Source organism: Gopherus flavomarginatus, chromosome 2 (assembly GCF_025201925.1).
Source record: "Gopherus flavomarginatus isolate rGopFla2 chromosome 2, rGopFla2.mat.asm, whole genome shotgun sequence".
Lineage (NCBI taxonomy): Eukaryota > Metazoa > Chordata > Testudines > Testudinidae > Gopherus > Gopherus flavomarginatus.
The window spans coordinates 241,106,609-241,125,246 of NC_066618.1; positions in this window are offsets into that span (position 1 = coordinate 241,106,609).

The following is an 18,638-nucleotide window of genomic DNA, read 5'->3' on the forward strand; positions in this document are numbered from 1 at the left end:
AACTCATTAAACGCTCCTAAATATCCTTTTTTCAGGATGCACAGTCTTATGCCAAGCTTTCAGTGGCCCCTTCTGGATCTGCCTACTTCATTTGTCTCAAGATCCTGGGACAAAAAAGAGAATTTGCTTGAATGACCTTTACAAATATAACATGATTGCAATTTATGTAGCACCCTTATTATGCCTAGGCATATTACAGATGCATTATTAATGCTATTCAGTCCTTTATTACAGCCAGAAAGCCCATGCTAATAGCTTGAAAGCAAAATAACAAGTCTTCCACTTAATTTGAATGGCAAATGAGCGGCAACCTCTCACTGTATGCAATTAAAATGGTGGACCACTTGTGGTAACAAAAGATTTATGTTAATAATCCTTCATACACTATTCTAAAGAAAAGGCAAACCAAGAATAAGAGGAAGCAATACCATTTTTAAGGCAGATTTCAATCTAATCACTATCGGCAATGTACAATACATTTTCATTATGCAGCAAACATGGCAGTGTATGAAAAGCTAACTCTTATGTTCTTATTGTAAATTGATGGTACAGTATTTGAATGGGAGCATTATTTAGGATCCGATTCTATCACTGTTACTCACATAGAGTAGAATCTTACTCCATAGATAATACTACCAACTTCAGGAATTCAGATTTATCAAAGGCACATAGCTACTGTTATCTGCTGCAGTTAATTCTTAAGGGCCCAAGAATTAAAGTAACTTACACACTGGGAGGCAGGATGGCAAAGGATCATATTAATACACACACACACACACACACACACACACACACACAAAACTAAAGTAGATTTAAGATGCCCGTACCTTACCTAAACTTCTATCAAAATGTCCTCTCTCTACAAGATATAAAACAGAGTAGAAAATGGATATGAGCAGAGTTGATATTGATTGGGTAACTGTCCATTTCTATACTTTCCAAAGGTCCCCACCTATCTCTCCTCACATGCAACCTTAGCTCTGATTTTTTTTTTCAGGGCAATAAGATTTTCTTAAGAAAACTACAGTATTTACTTAAGGGATTTCACTCATGATTTATTGATAAACATAACTCAAGCTTAAAGATTTTTGCATAAGAATTTGTTTGAATGTGTGTCATTTTTCTTGTGATACACACCAGGGCAATCTAATTTTAGATCAGTCAGACAATATGCAGGATCCCGTCACGTGTTTATAGAATCTATTTACCATACTCCAGACGCAGTTGGAAATATAGTCCATCTGCTATCTAATGGCCCAATTACACTTTCCTTTTGAGTGAAAGTAATCAAAAGTCTGTTCTGGGAAAGAGATGTTCAGGTGTTAGCTAAAGTTTTATTTCCAGGCACCACCATAAGCCTCTGTGGTCTAAACCAAGATCAAAAGATCCAGAACTTTAGTGACTCGTTACCAAAAACCCTATAGTTACTGAGACCTTGGAAATCTCAAGCCACACCAAATTATAGACTGGGGTATAAACACTGCTAGAAACTGCCAATATGGAAAAGCAATCCTATGCCAGAGTAGGAAAAACTGAAAAGTTTTTATTCCTCTGGGAACTCTGTCTGGACCATATAAATGAATAGACTGTATCTCACAGTCTAAATTTAAAGTCAGCAGCTCCTTCCTGGACATATTTTCTAAATTAAGTATATTTTTTGTAACCACCTGCAAACTCATCTAAGACTCAACATTCTGATCCCAAGACTCAATTACCTGAAGAAATCTTGTGATTTCAGAGGGCCTTTATGTTCATCCTTTTTAGAACATATTAATTTGGAATCAATAATTTAATAATTTGGAATCAATATTTTTTTTTTGACTCCATATGCAATTTACAATGCAGATACAGAAATGCTTCCTATTTACATAGGCAGGGATTAGAGAATTGTCTTGTTGTTAGGACACTGGACTGGAACTCAGGAGTTATGGGGTTCAGTTCCCGGTATGGCCACATATTTTCTTTGTGATTTTGGATAAGTAATTTAACTTCTCTGTGTGTCAGTTCTCCATCTGTAAAATGGAGATAACTGTACTTCCCTTCCCACACCCTTTGTCTGTCTTGTCTTGGGGACAGAAATTGTCTCTTACTGTGTTTGTATAGCACCCATCAAAGAGGTCCTGATATTGGCTGGGGTCTCTTATAAAATAATAAATATAATCCTGATTGGCATCTGGATCATCAATTTTGAGTGACACTTTCATATAACAAAGCATATTGTTATAAGCATATCCACGGGATGCTATTCGAGGAAGGACTGCTAGGCAGAGATGGCCTTCACCTTTCGAGGAGGGGAAAGGCTTTATTTGTGCACAGACTGGCTAACCTAGTAAGGAGGGCTTTAAACTAGGTTCGACGGGGGCAGGTGAGCAAACCCCACAGGTAAGTGGGGAACAAGACCTGGGAGATGGGTTGGAAACAGGAGGGAGCATGGGCTATAATGGCAGAGAGAAAGGAGGGTCAGGGCGAAGCTGGGAGGCAAGATCAAACCAGTATCTTAGATGCCTATATACAAATGCAAGAAGTATGGGTAATAAGCAAGAAGAACTGGAAGTGCTAATAAATAAATACAACTATGACATTGTTGGCATTACTGAAACTTGGTGGGATAATACACATGACTGGAATGTTGGTGTGTATGGGTATAGTTGGCTCAGGAAGGATAGACAGGGGAAAAAGGGAGGAGGTGTTGCCTTATATATTAAAAATGTACACACTTGGACTGAGGTGGAGATGGACATAGGAGATGGAATGGAAGTGTTGAGAGTCTCTGGGTTAGGCTAAAAGGGGTAAAAAACACAGGTGATGTCGTGCTTGGAGTTTACTACAGGCTACCTAATCAGGTGGAAGAGGCTTTTTTCAAACAACTAACAAAATCATCCAAAGCCCAAGATTTGGTGGTGATGGGGGACTTCAACTATCCAGATATATGTTGGGAAAATAACACCGTGGGGCACAGACTATTCAATAAGTTCCTGGACTGCATTGCAAACAACTTTTTATTTCAGAAAGTTGAAAAAGCTACTAGGGGGGAAGCTGTTCTAGACTTGATTTTAATAAATAGGGAGGAACTCGTTGAGTATTTGAAAGTAGAAGGAAGCTTGGGTGAAAGTGATCATGAAATCATAGAGTTTGCAATTCTAAGGAAGGGTAGAAGGGAGTACAGCAAAATAGAGACAATGGATTTCAGGAAGGCGGATTTTGGTAAGCTCAGAGAGCTGATAGGTAAGGTCTCATGGGAATTAAGACTGAGGGGAAAAACAACTGAGGAGAGTTGGCAGTTTTTCAAAGGGATGCTATTAAGGGCCCAAAAGCAAGCTATTCTGATGGTTAGGAAAGACAGAAAATGTGGCAAAAGACCACCTTGGCTTAACCACGAGATCTTGCGTGACCTACAAAATAAAAAGGCGTCATATAAAAAATGGAAACTAGGTCAGATTACAAAGGATGAATATAGGCAAATAACACAGGAATGCAGAGGCAAGATTAGAAAGGCAAAGGCACAAAATGAGCTCAAACTAGCTATGGGAATAAAGGGAAACAAGAAGACTTTTTATCAATACATTAGAAGCAAGAGGAAGACCAAGGACAGGGTAGGCCCACTGCTCAGTGAGGAGGGGGAAACAGTAACGGGAGACTTGGAAATGGCAGAGATGCTTAATGACTTCTTTGTTTTGGTCTTCACTGAAAAGTCTGAAGGAATGTCCAATATAGTGAATGCTTACGGGAAGAGGGTAGGTTTAGAAGATAAAATAAAAAAAGAGCAAGTAAAAAATCACTTAGAAAAGTTAGATGCCTGCAAGTCACCAGGGCCTGATGAAATGCATCCTAGAATACTCAAGGAGTTAATAGAGGAGGTATCTGAGCCTCTAGCTATTATCTTTGGGAAATCATGGGAGACGGGGGAGATTCCAGAAGACTGGAAAAGGGCAAATATAGTGCCCATCTATAAAAAGGGAAATAAAAACAACCCAGGAAACTACAGACCAGTTAGTTTAACTTCTGTGCCAGGGAAGATAATGGAGCAAGTAATTAAAGAAATCATCTGCAAATACTTGGAAGGTGGTAAGATGATAGGGAATAGCCAGCATGGATTTGTAAAGAACAAATCGTGTCAGACTAATCTGATAGCATTCTTTGATAGGATAACGAGCCTTGTGGATAAGGGAGAAGTGGTGGATGTGATATACCTAGACTTTAGTAAGGCATTTGATACGGTCTCGCATGATATTCTTACAGATAAACTAGGAAAGTACAATTTAGATGGGGCTACTATAAGGTGGGTGCATAACTGGCTGGATAACCGTACTCAGAGAGTAGTTATTAATGGCTCCCAATCCTGCTGGAAAGGTATAACAAGTGGGGTTCCGCAGGGGTCTGTTTTGGGACCGGCTCTGTTCAATATCTTCATCAACGATTTAGATGTTGGCATAGAAAGTACGCTTATTAAGTTTGCGGACGATACCAAACTGGGAGGGATTGCAACTGCTTTGGAGGACAGGGTCAAAATTCAAAATGATCTGGACAAATTGGAGAAATGGTCTGAGGTAAACAGGATGAAGTTCAATAAAGATAAATGCAAAGTGCTCCACTTAGGAAGGAACAATCAGTTTCACACATACAGAATGGGAAGAGACTGCCTAGGAAGGAGTATGGCAGAAAGATCTAGGGGTCATAGTGGACCACAAGCTAAATATGAGTCAACAGTGTGATACTGTTGCAAAAAAAGCAAACGTGATTCTGGGATGCATTAACAGGTGTGTTGTAAACAAGACACGAGAAGTCATTCTTCAGCTTTACTCTGCGCTGGTTAGGCCTCAACTGGAGTATTGTGTCCAGTTCTGGGCACCACATTTCAAGAAAGATGTGGAGAAATTGGAGAGGGTCCAGAGAAGAGCAATAAGAATGATTAAAGGTCTTGAGAACATGACCTATGAAGGAAGGCTGAAGGAATTGGGTTTGTTTAGTTTGGAAAAGAGAAGACTGAGAGGGGACATGATAGCAGTTTTCAGGTATCTAAAAGGGTGTCATCAGGAGGAGGGAGAAAACTTGTTCACCTTAGCCTCCAATGATAGAACAAGAAGCAATGGGCTTAAACTGCAGCAAGGGAGATTTAGGTTGGACATTAGGAAAAAGTTCCTAACTGTCAGGGTAGTTAAACACTGGAATAGATTGCCTAGGGAAGTTGTGGAATTTCCATCTCTGGAGATATTTAAGAGTAGATTAGATAAATGTCTATTAGGGATGGTCTAGATAGTATTTGGTCCTGCCATGAGGGCAGGGGACTGGACTCGATGACCTCTCGAGGTCCCTTCCAGTCCTAGAGTCTATGAGTCTATATAATGAGTTAAGGGTATGAAAACCCCCAAGAACTATAACACTTAGACCAAGGTTGGCAACCGTTGGCACGCGGCCCATCAGGGCAATCCACTGGTGGGCTGCGAGACATTTTGTTTACATTGACCATCCACAAGCACTCTCCCGCCCCAACAGCTCCCAGTGGTCACAGTTTGCCATTCTTGGCCAATGAGAGCTGCGAGAAGTGGCGGCCAGCACGTCCCTGTGGCCCGGAGCTTCCCACAGCTCCCACTGGCCAGGGACAGTGAACCATGACCACTGGGAGCTGCGGAGGGTGGGAGGACGTGCTTGCAGATGGTCAATGTCAGCAAAATGTCTCGCAGCCCTCCAGTGGATTACCCTCACGGGCTGTGTGCTGAAGGTTGCCAACCCCTGACTTAGACAAACAATCTGGTCAAAAAATGATACTGGCTGCAAAATGATACAAAGTTGCTTTCCAGAATTCTGGCATTCTGGGATGGGGAAGAGAAGAGGAAAGGGGGTGAGGGAGTGGGAGCCCGGCATGTGGTGTCCCCTTGGCAGTGGCTTACCTCCTTAATTTTATAGGAAGCAGTGATTTGGGCTTTTAGTTTACAGATCATGTACCTGCAATGCCTTTCTATATTATAGGATGAAATTCAATATGGACAAATGCAAAGTACTCACTCAGGACGGAACAGTTAGTTGCACACCTACAAAATGAGAAATGACTGCCTAGGAAGAAGTACTGTGGAAAGGGATCTGGGAGTCATAGTGGACCACAAGCTAACTATGAATCAACAGTATAGCAGTGTTTCAAAAAAAAGCAAACATCATCCTGGGATGTATTAACAGGAGTGAGAAGTAATTCTTCTGCTCTACTCTGTGCTGATTAGGCCTCAATTGGAATATTGTGTCCAGTTCTGGGCACCACATTTCAGGAAAGACATGGACAAATTGGAGAAAGTCCAAAGAAGAGCAACAAAATGATCCAAGGTCTAGAAAACATGACCAGTGAGGGAAGATTGAAGGGGTTTGTTTAGTCTGGAGAAGAGAATACTGAGAGGGGACATGATAACAGTTTTGAAGTACATAAAAGGTTGTTACAAAGAGGAGGGAGAAAAATTATTCTCGTTAACCTCTGAGGATAGGACAAGAAGCAATGGGCTAAAATTGCAGCAAGGGTGATTTAGGTTGGACATTAAAAAAAATCTTGCTGTTGAGGTGGTTAAACACTGGAATAAATTGCTCAGAGAGGTTGTGGAATTTCCATCATTGGAGATTTTTAAGAGCAGGTTGGACAAACACCTGTCAGGGATGGTCTAGGTAATACTTAGTCCTGCCATGAGCGCAGGGGACCGGACCAGATGACCTCTCGAGGTCACTTCCAGTCTTACGATTCTATGATTATAGTTGTTTCTTAAAGAAACAGTAATATTTTGTACAAGAAATTTAAGGTTACATTTTGTATACCTTATTTACTTAAATCATGATGGCTAAGCTAGTTAAACACAGAATTTAAAATAAAAATATAATCTTAAATAAAAACAGGTCAGACCAGATGATATAATGGCTCCTTGAATGCTTTGAAATTAAACTCTATGGTTATTTTGCCAAATGCTTATATTGTACATAGAGATGTAACAAATATTCAGATAACATTTGTCATAAATACATCCCATTCAAAATATTTGCCTGAGTCTGAAAAAGTATTAAGCATTAATAGTAATCAACAGAATTGCCACCGTATGGCAGTGACCATACTCAGACTCAAAAGGCATCTCTTGAGCAAAGCCAATAATAAAGACAGCCTGTCTATGAGTGCCACCTCCAGCTACCTGCCTTGGACTCAGTTTAGGAAACATTTTGTTTTTGGGGTACATGATCATTCAGTATTATTGTATGTTGTGCAGTTGCTGTTTAATTTGATTACATTATTTACTGTATTTCTAATTAATTGTCAGAGGCTCCCACAGTGTTGAGACAGGTGCCTCACTGAGAAATACAACCATGTTAATTACAGTAAATTAAAAAAAACAATAGAATACCTATAAAAAGTTTAAGTAGATACTGAAAAGATATTCAGAAATAAGCAAATCATCAGCATCTAAAATCTAGACAAGTAAAGTGAGGTACAGAAAGAGGGAAAGTATTGCACCAACTCCTCAGTCAGAAAGGAAAATTAAGTAGGTTAAGTACAGCATATGAAAAGCATCTTTACAGTTACTAGAAATAGCAAAGCAGCATGACAATGAAAAATCACTAATAATAAACATACAGATTTACCATCAAGTGGTACAACACAGTACAGTGCCTCAGGCTACTACCCTGGAAGTGATCCTTTGGGTTCAGCTACCACCACTCTACTGGCAGCTTCAGTTAGGGAAATCCAAACATGGCAAAGCCTGTCCTCAGTACCCAGGCCTCACAGGGAAACAAAATAAGGAAGGGAAAGTTACAGTAACAATAAGAACCAAAATATTAAATCTGCTCCAAGAAAATTTAGCAAATAATTCAAGTTTCTTCCCATTGTGATATTTGAGATTGAGGAAAATCTTTGTAAAAACTTTGAAGTTTTGACCAGCTCCACAAAATACACACTGCAAAATAAATGAAGGCAGAGAACTTGACCTATGTTAGAGTTATTTTCTCTTACCAGCTGCTGTTCTAACCTGTATTAGAGAGCTCCACCCCACTGGTTACAAGAAAAAAAATCCCTTTCCATGTCCTCTGGGACAGAAGAACAGGACAGGTATCTCTTGCCCCGATCTCCTGAGGTCCACCATTTTACTGCAAAGGAGAGCACTGCCACATCAAATATCTCAAAGAATATTTTAAAAAACAAAACAAAACAAAAACAAACCCTATTTGAAGCCAAATGGATCACAAACCACCCAGCTGCAAAATTGGAGGAAAATAGTTTTTGGTGAGAAAAGAGAGTTCGCTGTCCTCATATTCCACACCTGCATGGATCTGGAGATAAAACTTGCTGGCACGTCAGTGAAAGAAGCATCCAGATTTAACAAGTTTTTCTCCACCTCCAAAACAGCATAGGCAATTGAACCTTGCTGGTCGACTTTGCCGAGCTCCCAGAGAAAGAAGAAAAGCAGGTTCATCACATGCCCAATTATGGAGAGGATTTGAGGAACCTATAGCCCCATCTATTCTGAGTCTGGAAATCATACTTGTACTTTCGCTTTAAAAAAAAACACCACCACAGTTCTCTAGAAAGGTACTAACAGTTTTCTCAAAATGTGTACACAGGGCTTAACTCTGCTATAAAACTTTTATAAATCATACTATAGATATGTGCCAATATTTTCTAACATGGGCACCAATATTTAGGGACCTAGTCAATATTTAGAAAAAACAGTTACTAACCTGTTCTATAGTTGTTGTTCTTAGAGATGTGTTGCACATGTCCAGTCTACTTCAAGTGTCTAAGCACCCAAGGCACTAGCATTGGAGATTTTTCCTACAGTGATACCTGTGAAGGTGGCGCATGCGCCTTCTGTGGTCTGATGTTGCTGGCGATGGTACAAAAGACATAGCTGCCTCCAATCCAGCTCCCCTCAGTTCTTTCGTACTGGCCAAACTCTGATAGAGAAGGGAAGTAGAGTGGGTTGTGGAATGGCCCTGTGCAACACATCTTGAAGAACAGTTACAGAACAGGTTAGTAACCGTTTTCTCTTCTTCAAGTGATTGCTCGTCCATTCCCCTTCCAGTGACTCGTAAGCAGTTCAATCTGGAGGTGGGGTCAGAATCTATCTGAATGATTGAAGGACTATCCCACACTGAAATCTAACATCCTCTCTAGCCTATTGAGAGATGGCATAATGGGAAACAAAAGTATGTACTAAAGACCAAAGTTGCAGCTCTACAAATGTCCCATAAAGGCATGTGAGCTAGAAAGGCTGCAGAGGCTGTGTGAGACTTTCTGGAATGTGCCAGCACCCTGTCTGGCAGAGTTACTGTGACAGTTCACTCCATATTCTTTATGAAAATATACGTACGATATCAATTTGACATAACTGAGATGTACTTTATGCAAGGTGGGGCTTGTAAGATATCATTGGAAAGCTTATAATTTGCTGAATGTGATTATCCAATTTGTAGGCCTGTATCAATTTCTGTATCTGAAGTTAGGAATATTGACTATGTATCTGTATTTCAACTATGCTACTTTGCGTGACGCCCACTGCTAACACTTCAGATACAACAGTGGAAAACCCAGACAGAGTTGATGGCTCATCAGCGAGGACAATGGACTGTGTAAAGGCTTCACCTTCCTGCAGACTCTCCATACTGCCACTGACTCATTGTTGCTGTGATACTACAGAGTCAGGTGGTCTTGTCACCTGATACTAAACATTACCTGAGACTTTTTGTAACTTTCCAGTGGAAGGGAAGTGGGGGGTCAAGTTTGGGAAACAAAGGATTCTTGCCTTATGTAAATTCTATTTAAGGGTGGGGAGGAAGGCAAACGGGACTCCTCCTCTCCAAGGCTTGTCTGCCCAAGAAGAAAGACTGCTAAAGCCACCTGAGGGGAAGGCAAGGGGGAAGTCCAGACTGAGACAGGAGTCCAGTCTGAAAAGGAATATAACTTAGAACTCTGAGCCACAGAAACTTTGCAACCTACTTAAAATAACATTTAGGATGAGAATTTACATTTTGTAACCTGTTTCTTAAGTATATTGAGCTTAGCTTGCATATTTTGTTTTATTTGGTCAGTAATCTGCTTTGTTCTGTCTATCATCTCTTATATTCACTTAAAATTCACCTTTTGTAATTAATAAAATTATTTCTTGTTTATAATATAACCCAGTTTATGTAATTTCCAACTAGGGGCAAGAAGTTGTGCACATCTCCCTCCACATTGAGGGATGGGCACATTTCATAAAACCTTTGGGTTTGCACCCCTTAAAGGGAGTGGGCACCAGAGTGTTGGAGCAAACTCCTAATGTTGAATCTTTCTAGAGCATATCTCTGTCTCTCTGTGCAGCTGTGTGTGGCCCTGCCTGTGTGTTTGACTGAAAGAGACTTGTTAGCCTAACCCAGCAAGGCCAGGTAGAGGACCCAGGCTAGCAAAACAGGCCGACTCAGTGGCATCCCAGCACAGGAGGTGACAACCTAAAGGGCCCAAATCTGTCACAATTACATTGATCATGTCATAGCACAAATGCATACAGGAGGAAATCCATGGTGAGCTTCTTTGAGATGAGACTGCAAGGCCCTTCCCCTGTCCACTACTGACATAAAGAGTTGCAAAGATTATCTACACAGTTTAGTCCTACCCAAATAAAATGCTAAGGCTCTTCTAACATTCAATGAGTGGGAGTGTCTTCTCATCTTTATGAGCATGAGGCTTAAGGAATAAAATTGGTGAGTATAGTGCCAGATTGATGTGGAACTGAGAAATCACTTTGGTGAGAAATTTTGGATGAGGGCATAGGTATACCTTGTCTTTGTAAAAGACAGTTGTATGTGATGGGTTAGATACCAGAGCTTTCATTTCTCCCACTCTTCTTGCAGAATTAATTGTCACCAGAAAGGCTACCTTCATTGAAAGATGAAGCAATGAACAGACCCATTAGCTTTGCTAACACCAGGTTTAAGTCACAAGGAGGAATTGGATCCCCTGCTTGGGCATATAACCAGTTCAGACCCTTCAAAAACCTTAGCATAAAGGGGCATACAAATATTTAGCGTATCTGGCACTTAAATACCTTGCACTTTCAGGTGACATTGTAAATAAGATGTGGTCAGCATTATCTCCTGTAAACGTAAACAAACTTATTTGTCTTAGCAATTGACTGAACAAGTAGATTTCTAGGTGTGGTGTTGCACCCCATAATGCTTTAAAGAAATATGCTTTTGAATGTAAATATGACATAACTGGAATATGTTTTGTGCTAGATATGCCATGTAACATATCTTTGCAAAGATTATGATCTACTGAATATATTCATCCTATTTGTATGCATGTATCATTTTTATATCTGAAATTATGAGCATTGGCTCTATTCTTGTATTTAAAGTATTTGCTGTAAGAAGCACATAAGACAGATTTGGTCAATATAGTGTGAAGGGGTTATTCAAGTAATTGGGACTACTTAACTAACAGTGGACTTTGGAAGATGCCAATCCACATCTGAGCTTTCCTGGGAATGTTCAAACTAACATATAAACAATAGCCTGCAAAAGTTGAATCATTCTTAGACTTGTGACTTGCCCAAGTGGCTAGAGACCCCATCTTGTGGCTGTGATGTGGCACAAGAGACAGAATATAAGAGGCCCTGGAAACTGCTCCATTTTATCTTCAGCTGGCTCAAGAGATAGCCTTTCCACCCCAAAGAGATGCCTGAAAGAAACTGGAACAAAGGACAGTAACTACGGGGGTGTGAGTGATTGCTGGACCCATACTAGGAAGGAGTCCAGTCTGTCAAAGAAGCTTATTGGAACATCTCTGAGGGTGAGATTTACTTGCATTTAGTTTCTTACTGTATTAGGCTTAGACTTGTGTGTTTTTGTTTTATTTTGCTTGATAATTTACTTTGTTGTCTCTGTTATTATTTGGAACCACTTAAATGCTACTTTTTATGTTTAATAAAATCACTTTTACCTATTAATTAACCCAGAGCAAGTATTAATACCTGGGGGAGAAAACAGCTGTGCATATCTCTCTATCAGTGTTATAGAGGGTGAACAATTTATGAGTTTACCCTGTATAAGCTTTATACAGAGTAAAATGGATTTATTTGGGGTTTGGATCCCATTGGGAACTGGGTATCTGGGTGTTGGAGACAGGAACACTTCTTAAGCTGTTTTCAGTTAAGCCTGCAGCTTCTGGGGGACATAGTTCAGACCTGGGTCTGTGTTTGTAACAGGCAAGTGTGTCTGGCACAACCAGGCTGGGTACTGAAGTCCCAAGCTGCCAGGGAAAAACGGGCTTAGAGGTAGCCTCAGCACATCAAGTGGCAGTCCCAAAGGGGTTTCTGTCACCCAACCTGTCACAAAAGGCTCTCAAGTTTTACATTGTTTTGTTTGAGTGCATTTATTTATGTAATAAATAAATAAATCTACATTTGTAGGATGCTTTACAATTGTAAAATCTACATTTGTAAGTGTACTTTCACTGTAAAGAGAATGCACTACAGTATTTGTATGAGGTGAATTGAAAAATACTATTTTTGTTAATATTTTTACAGTGCAAATTTTAAAATAATCCAATAATAATATAAAGTGAGCACTGTAGACTTTACATTCTGTGGCATAATTGAAATCAATATATTTGAAAATGTAGAAAAACATCCAAAATATTTATAATAAATTTAAAATGGTATTCTATTAACATTACGATTAAAACTGCAATCAATTTTTTTAATCAAGTTAAATTGATTTAATTGCTTGAGTTAACTGTGATTGACAGCCCTACTAAAGGCTTTGACGCTGGTTCCATAATCTGAGGTTTTGCAGTCTGAGATTTTCATTAAATGAGTCTAAATACTGAGAATTCAAATTCCATCATTTCAAATACAAAAGATTCATAATTTGTGACCAAACAGAGCCAGCCTTGCATATTTTAACATGTTCTTCAGTTTCTGGCACTGTATGTGTGTGTAGGTACCATAACAAGATGCTAATTGTGGTTATTTTTATGGTTAATAAAAACGAATAAAAATAAAAAATTAAGGCTAGGCAAAAGGGGAAGAAATGAATGCACAGGCTTTTTGCCACTGGACATTAGAGTTTAAACATACAGAAAATGACTGTGGTTTCCCCTACCCAATGTTTTTCCAATGTCATAAAATCACCACATGCTTTTGGACTTTGGGGAGTCAATCTCTGCTCCAGCCACACACAGGACAGCAATGTATATTCGGACCTGGCAGCAGCGTGTGATGACACACAGTGAAAGGACTAGGGGAAAGTGAGCAATAACTAACAAGGGAGAAATAGAGTAAGAATCACTACAGGCTGGCCGTTTAGACCCTGCCTCTTCTCAGGCATCCAAACCCTGACCCTTTACAGTGCCTGCCTGTGTAGAAATCTCACCAATTATGGAAAACATAAGTCAGCTCCTGGTGACGGCTACATAGCAAGTGGCTAGTTATAATAATACAATATGGAGATACACTTATCTCATAGAACTGGAAGGGACCCTGAAAGGTCATCAAGTCCAGCCCCCAGCCTTCACTAGCAGGGCCAAGTACTGATTTTGCCCCCCAATTCCTAAGTGGCCCCCTCAAGGATTGAACTCACAACCGTGGGTTTAGCAGGCCAATGCACTATAAAATTTAATGAAAAAATAATTGTATGTGCAATTTCTTTTTAAGCTACAACTCTGTACTACATGGCAGAGTAAGTTACATCTAGTTACTGAATTCATCAGGGAAAAACAAACAATGCATACAATTAACATTTTATTTCAACTTTTAATAGAAACAATCTATAAACAAACTATGGAAGTCAGGGTTAGGGCTGGGCAAATAGTAATACAAGTTTTCTAGAGGGAAGTTGTGATGCCCTCGAAGTGCACTAAATGAAGACATATTACTGAAGATTGCCAAGAATAGTATCTGTTGTAGATAAACACTGTTGGCTTTTGGTCCATGCACACAGCTGTCAATCAATCACCTTAGAAGGTAACACTCAGGGCCCAGATTTTCAAGAGTTCAACACTCTACAGTTCCTATTGAGAACAAGTCATTTAATTGCCACTCAATGCCTAAAACTATCCTGAAATACCAAAACAGCTTATAGGATGGAATGCTCTTTGGGCCCAAACAAGGTTTTACTCCATCTGCATCAATTAAACTGGAGGTGAGTCTATACAGACTTCAAAATTTCACTCACCTGAGACAATAGGGCACTTGGATTTGACCCACTTGGGCCCCAAGCTAATCTGAGACAACCTCTGACAATACTTGGAATCATATTATATATATATCCTTCATTATGCGTCTGATGAAGTGAGTATTCACCCATGAAAGCTTATGCTCCAATACTTCTGTTAGTCTATAAGGTGCCACAGGACTCTGTCACATATATCCTTGATGCAGTTGATGTTCCTGCTGACATCCTGGCACAAACCCTTTGGTTCTGAAGCCAGAGATCCAGGCAAGACACTTCAAAATTGTGAAGAGCTGCACAAGGGTTTACAGTGATCAAGTCCAAGCTACACCAAAGTTGAAGCTTTAATGTAGTCTTCCAAATCTCAAAAGTATGAGAACAAAACCCTGTAGTCTTGATGCCTCTGTCAGCCTCAGTCTGGGTTGATGTGATGCTCTAAGTGAGGCCAGAGAAATTAAGATATTCCTAGCTAAATCTTAAATGGCCCAACACAGTATCTTCTAAATGAGCTGCCTGATGCTAAAACAAATCCAGGACTCACAATGGTGATGTAGACTTGATGCAACACAAAGATACCCCACTCTCTCCCCTCATGTCAAAAATTGCTCAGGCTGAGCCTTTTCTTTAGCTTGTTACGTATCCTTTACTATGAGATCCAGATCTTACTTGTTTATTTTTGTATTACAATAGTGCCGATAGACTCCAAAATTAGATATCATAGCCTTACTGTGCTAGGCACTGTACATACAATTAGTAAAACAGTCCCAGCGCTGAAAAACTTACAGTCTAAATAGACAAGATAGATGAAGGGTAGAAATGGAGGCAGAGAGATGAAGCAACTTGCCTGGGGTCTCAGAGTAGGTCAGTACCTACTGAATCCCAGGGGTGGGCAGGCACAAGCCTGCCCACATCTGAAGGCCCTCCCCCAGCCTAAGGAGAGGAGCTACTGGGCCCAGGGTTCAAATAAGAAGGAGGCAACAAATGATAAAATGGGAATGGACATGAGGGCCATAGGTTCAAAATCAGGGATCCAGAAGAGGACACTCGCCAGAAAACCCGGACACCACCCACTGCTCCTTGAAGGTATCTAGCGAGCCAGCAGATGGGCCCAGAGGAACAGATGCATGAACCAATGGTCAGGGTAAGTCAGTAGCAGAGCCAGGAACAGAACCCAGGATTCTTGATTCCTAGTCCAGTGATATATCCCCGCCACACACACAACTTACCAGCTATTACCACAGTCCAGAAGGATTCATTCCTAAATATTTAAAAGGTTTTGTAATGTATATAACAACAGAAGTCTGCTAGGTGCTTTATAGGCAAGGACAAAGTCTTTGCCCAGACATTACAATCTGTTTGTTAATACATTTAGAACATGAGTTCACAACTTAGGGATATCAGGGGGCCAGGACCACTTTGTCCTTCCTCTTTTGCCAAGTGAGCATGTCAGGAGTAAGGCCCTTCAGAAGCACCAGCTCAGTCTCCTGCCAGCCTAACTAGTCATTTATAGGGTTGCCTGGCATCCAGGTTTCAACCAGAATGCCTGGTCGAAAAGGAACTCTGGCAGCTCCGGTCAGCACAGTTGACTGGGCTGCTAAAAGTCCGGTTGGCTGCAGCGCCAGTGGGGAAGGCTCTGTGCCCAGCTCCGCAACTCCCATTGGCTGGGAACCATGGCAAAAGGGAACTGTGGAGGTGGTGCCTGGGGACAGGGGCAGCACACTGTGCCCCCTGGCCACTCCTCTGCCTAGGAGCCAGAAGGACATGCCACCACTTCTCTGGAGCTGCACAGACTTCCTCCGTCCCCAGGAAATGCCGGGCCTGCCTGAGATCAGTGCCGCCTGGAGCCTGCACCCTGAATGCCATCCTGTACCCCAACCTCCTGCCCCACCTTGGAACCTCCTCCCACACCCCAACCCCTGAGCCCCAGCCCGAAGCCCCCTTCTGCACCCAAAGCCCCTCATCCCCAGCCCCACCTCAGAGCCTGTACCCCCAGCTGGAACCCTCACCCCTTCCTGCACCCCAACCAGCCTGGAGCCCCCTCTCACACTCTGAATCCCTTAGTCCCAGCCTGGAGCCCCCTCCCATACTCTGAACCCCTTGGTCCCAGCCCCATCCGAGAGTCTGCGCCCCCAGCCAGAGCACTCAACCCCCTCATACATCCCAACCCCCCACCCAGAGTCTCCAGGTAATCCAGTTCTGACTCTAAGCTCTTATTCCTGGGTCTGAACCTGCCTTGACTCTTGGCTCTGGCATTCAGCCTCTGACCCTGGCTCCAACCCAGTCCTCTGACAGAGCGGCAGGTAAGTGCCTCAGTATGGAGAAGACTGAGACTGGCAAAACTGTCCATGAACATAGAGTGGTTGCTTACTAAGTAGCCATCACTTGCCAATGATTACTTCACTGTGATATTTAATACAGCACAGTAGTTGCCTATTCTTAGGGTAAAGAAATGACTACAATATTGCAGATGCCACTCTCTGGTAATCATTGATTTTTAATCACAACCACCATTGTAAAAAGAAAAATAAATATTGTAAACCTGGCAGCTAATGTCTAAGACTGTGCCTCACATGCTCTTGTTCTGTGAACACACTCCAATATATACTAAGAAAAATATCATTTTTGGCACCCAGTCTTGAGCTCCCTTGGCCCACGCCACTTCCCACAGCCCCCATTGGCCTGGAGAGGCGAACCAGGGCCAGTGGGAGCCGCGATCAGCTGAACCTGTGGATGCAGTAGGTAGGTAAACAAACTGTCCCGGCCTGCCAGGGTGCTTACCCTGGTGAGCTGCATGCCAGAGGTTGCTGACCCCTGTTCTACGCAAAGAACTTCCTCCTAAGACAGCTGTAACCTGGAGCTCCTCACCCACCATTCCTAATAAAAGAACGGACAGTTGTGGATGTTAGTAGCACACAGGCTCTTGGCATCCAAACATGAATTGTATTAGAACATTATAACTGAAAATAGCAATTGTATTATAACAACCTACTTACCATTGGAGAGGTTTCACTTCCAAAAATGGGGTGGGGGAAACCATATCCCCAAATAGCAATGATGATCATGTCCACGGGCCTCAACAGTTAACAAAACAATATACGTGAGGTATTTATAGTCAGACATCGCTTGTGTTTTGCTTTTTGGAGCATTCCAACTGCGGTAACTTGCATGGGAATGCACACGCAGTGGACCCAAGATGTTGTGCTCTCCTTTGAGGGAAATTTGGAGGTTGATAGGGATAAGCCTGAACAGTGCTGCAGTCACCACCACCAAAACACTCCATGATATGAAGCATGGAAAAGAACTTGGGTATGTTACAATAAAATGTACTATTTCAAACTTGCAAGGCAGACCACTGGCAGATGGACAATTCACTGCCAACACAGTGATCTGACTCAGACTTGAGCTGGGCCCTGATTAGTCACAGGAGAGCTACATCCTGCCCTTCGCTAAAAGAATAACTCATGGGCCTCTGAGGAATTCCCAGGGGTGTTTGTTTGAAGTGAGAGCCCCTTCAATTCCTCCTCCCAAAGCCTAGACTTTGTAGAGGGAACAAAGCACAAGTGAGAGAACATAGGCTACCTGCACTGTCAGGTTGAGGCTGTTACTACAGCCCATGGGAGTAGCAGTAGCCACAATCCACTGCAACCACCTTATGCTGTGTAAGCCATGAGTGGGTCTGAGAGTATCACAAACCAGATGGCTGTCCCGTCACCCCAACAAACCCACCCTCTTGGATGCCTACATTTTCTGCAGAGCTGTTGCGGAGACAGGATGTTCAGTGCACAAGAGCTTGAAAAATGCTTCTACCAGGCCTGTTTGCAGTTAAGCAAGGCTTAGTTCTTGTTCAACATGTGGCTCAGTTATTTTGAGCCCTTTTGCAGTCCCAGAAAGCCCAAAATGCAGCAGAAGCAACAGTTACACATTCCTAAGTATTATTTCTTTAAAATAACGATCATAGGGTAAATTATCTGAGTCCTCTTGCTGAAAGTAGAGAAAACTGCAGAAATCAGAGGTTCACATCAGAGAGGAAAGGTTATGGTTTTCTATCCAACATTGGTTAGATGAAAAGAGGAACCACTCCTTCTGACTTCCATCTTCGACTATGTACGATGTCAAAAGTCATGACAACTCAAGTATAATCCCCATAGAGAAGAACGTATTGCCATTTTTCCAATTAGTTGATTTTAACCCATAAAAAGCTTTAGTTTGGGGTCATCACTTAGACATCAACTCCCCTCTCAGTTGAGATGTTAAATAGAACAGCCTTTCTAGATAAATGTTAAATATTGTCAACCTTGCAGTAATGGCTCCAAACTCTAGAATTCATCCCCCGCCCCAACAGAGCTCAAGTCTGTGCACTTTCAGAGCTATTTACACAGGTATTTTCTGAGCAGAAGTGTCTTAATTTAGGCTTGTGGAAAGTCTAATTATTTGTATTAATTGATCATGATGCAACTATTGTTCTGGCT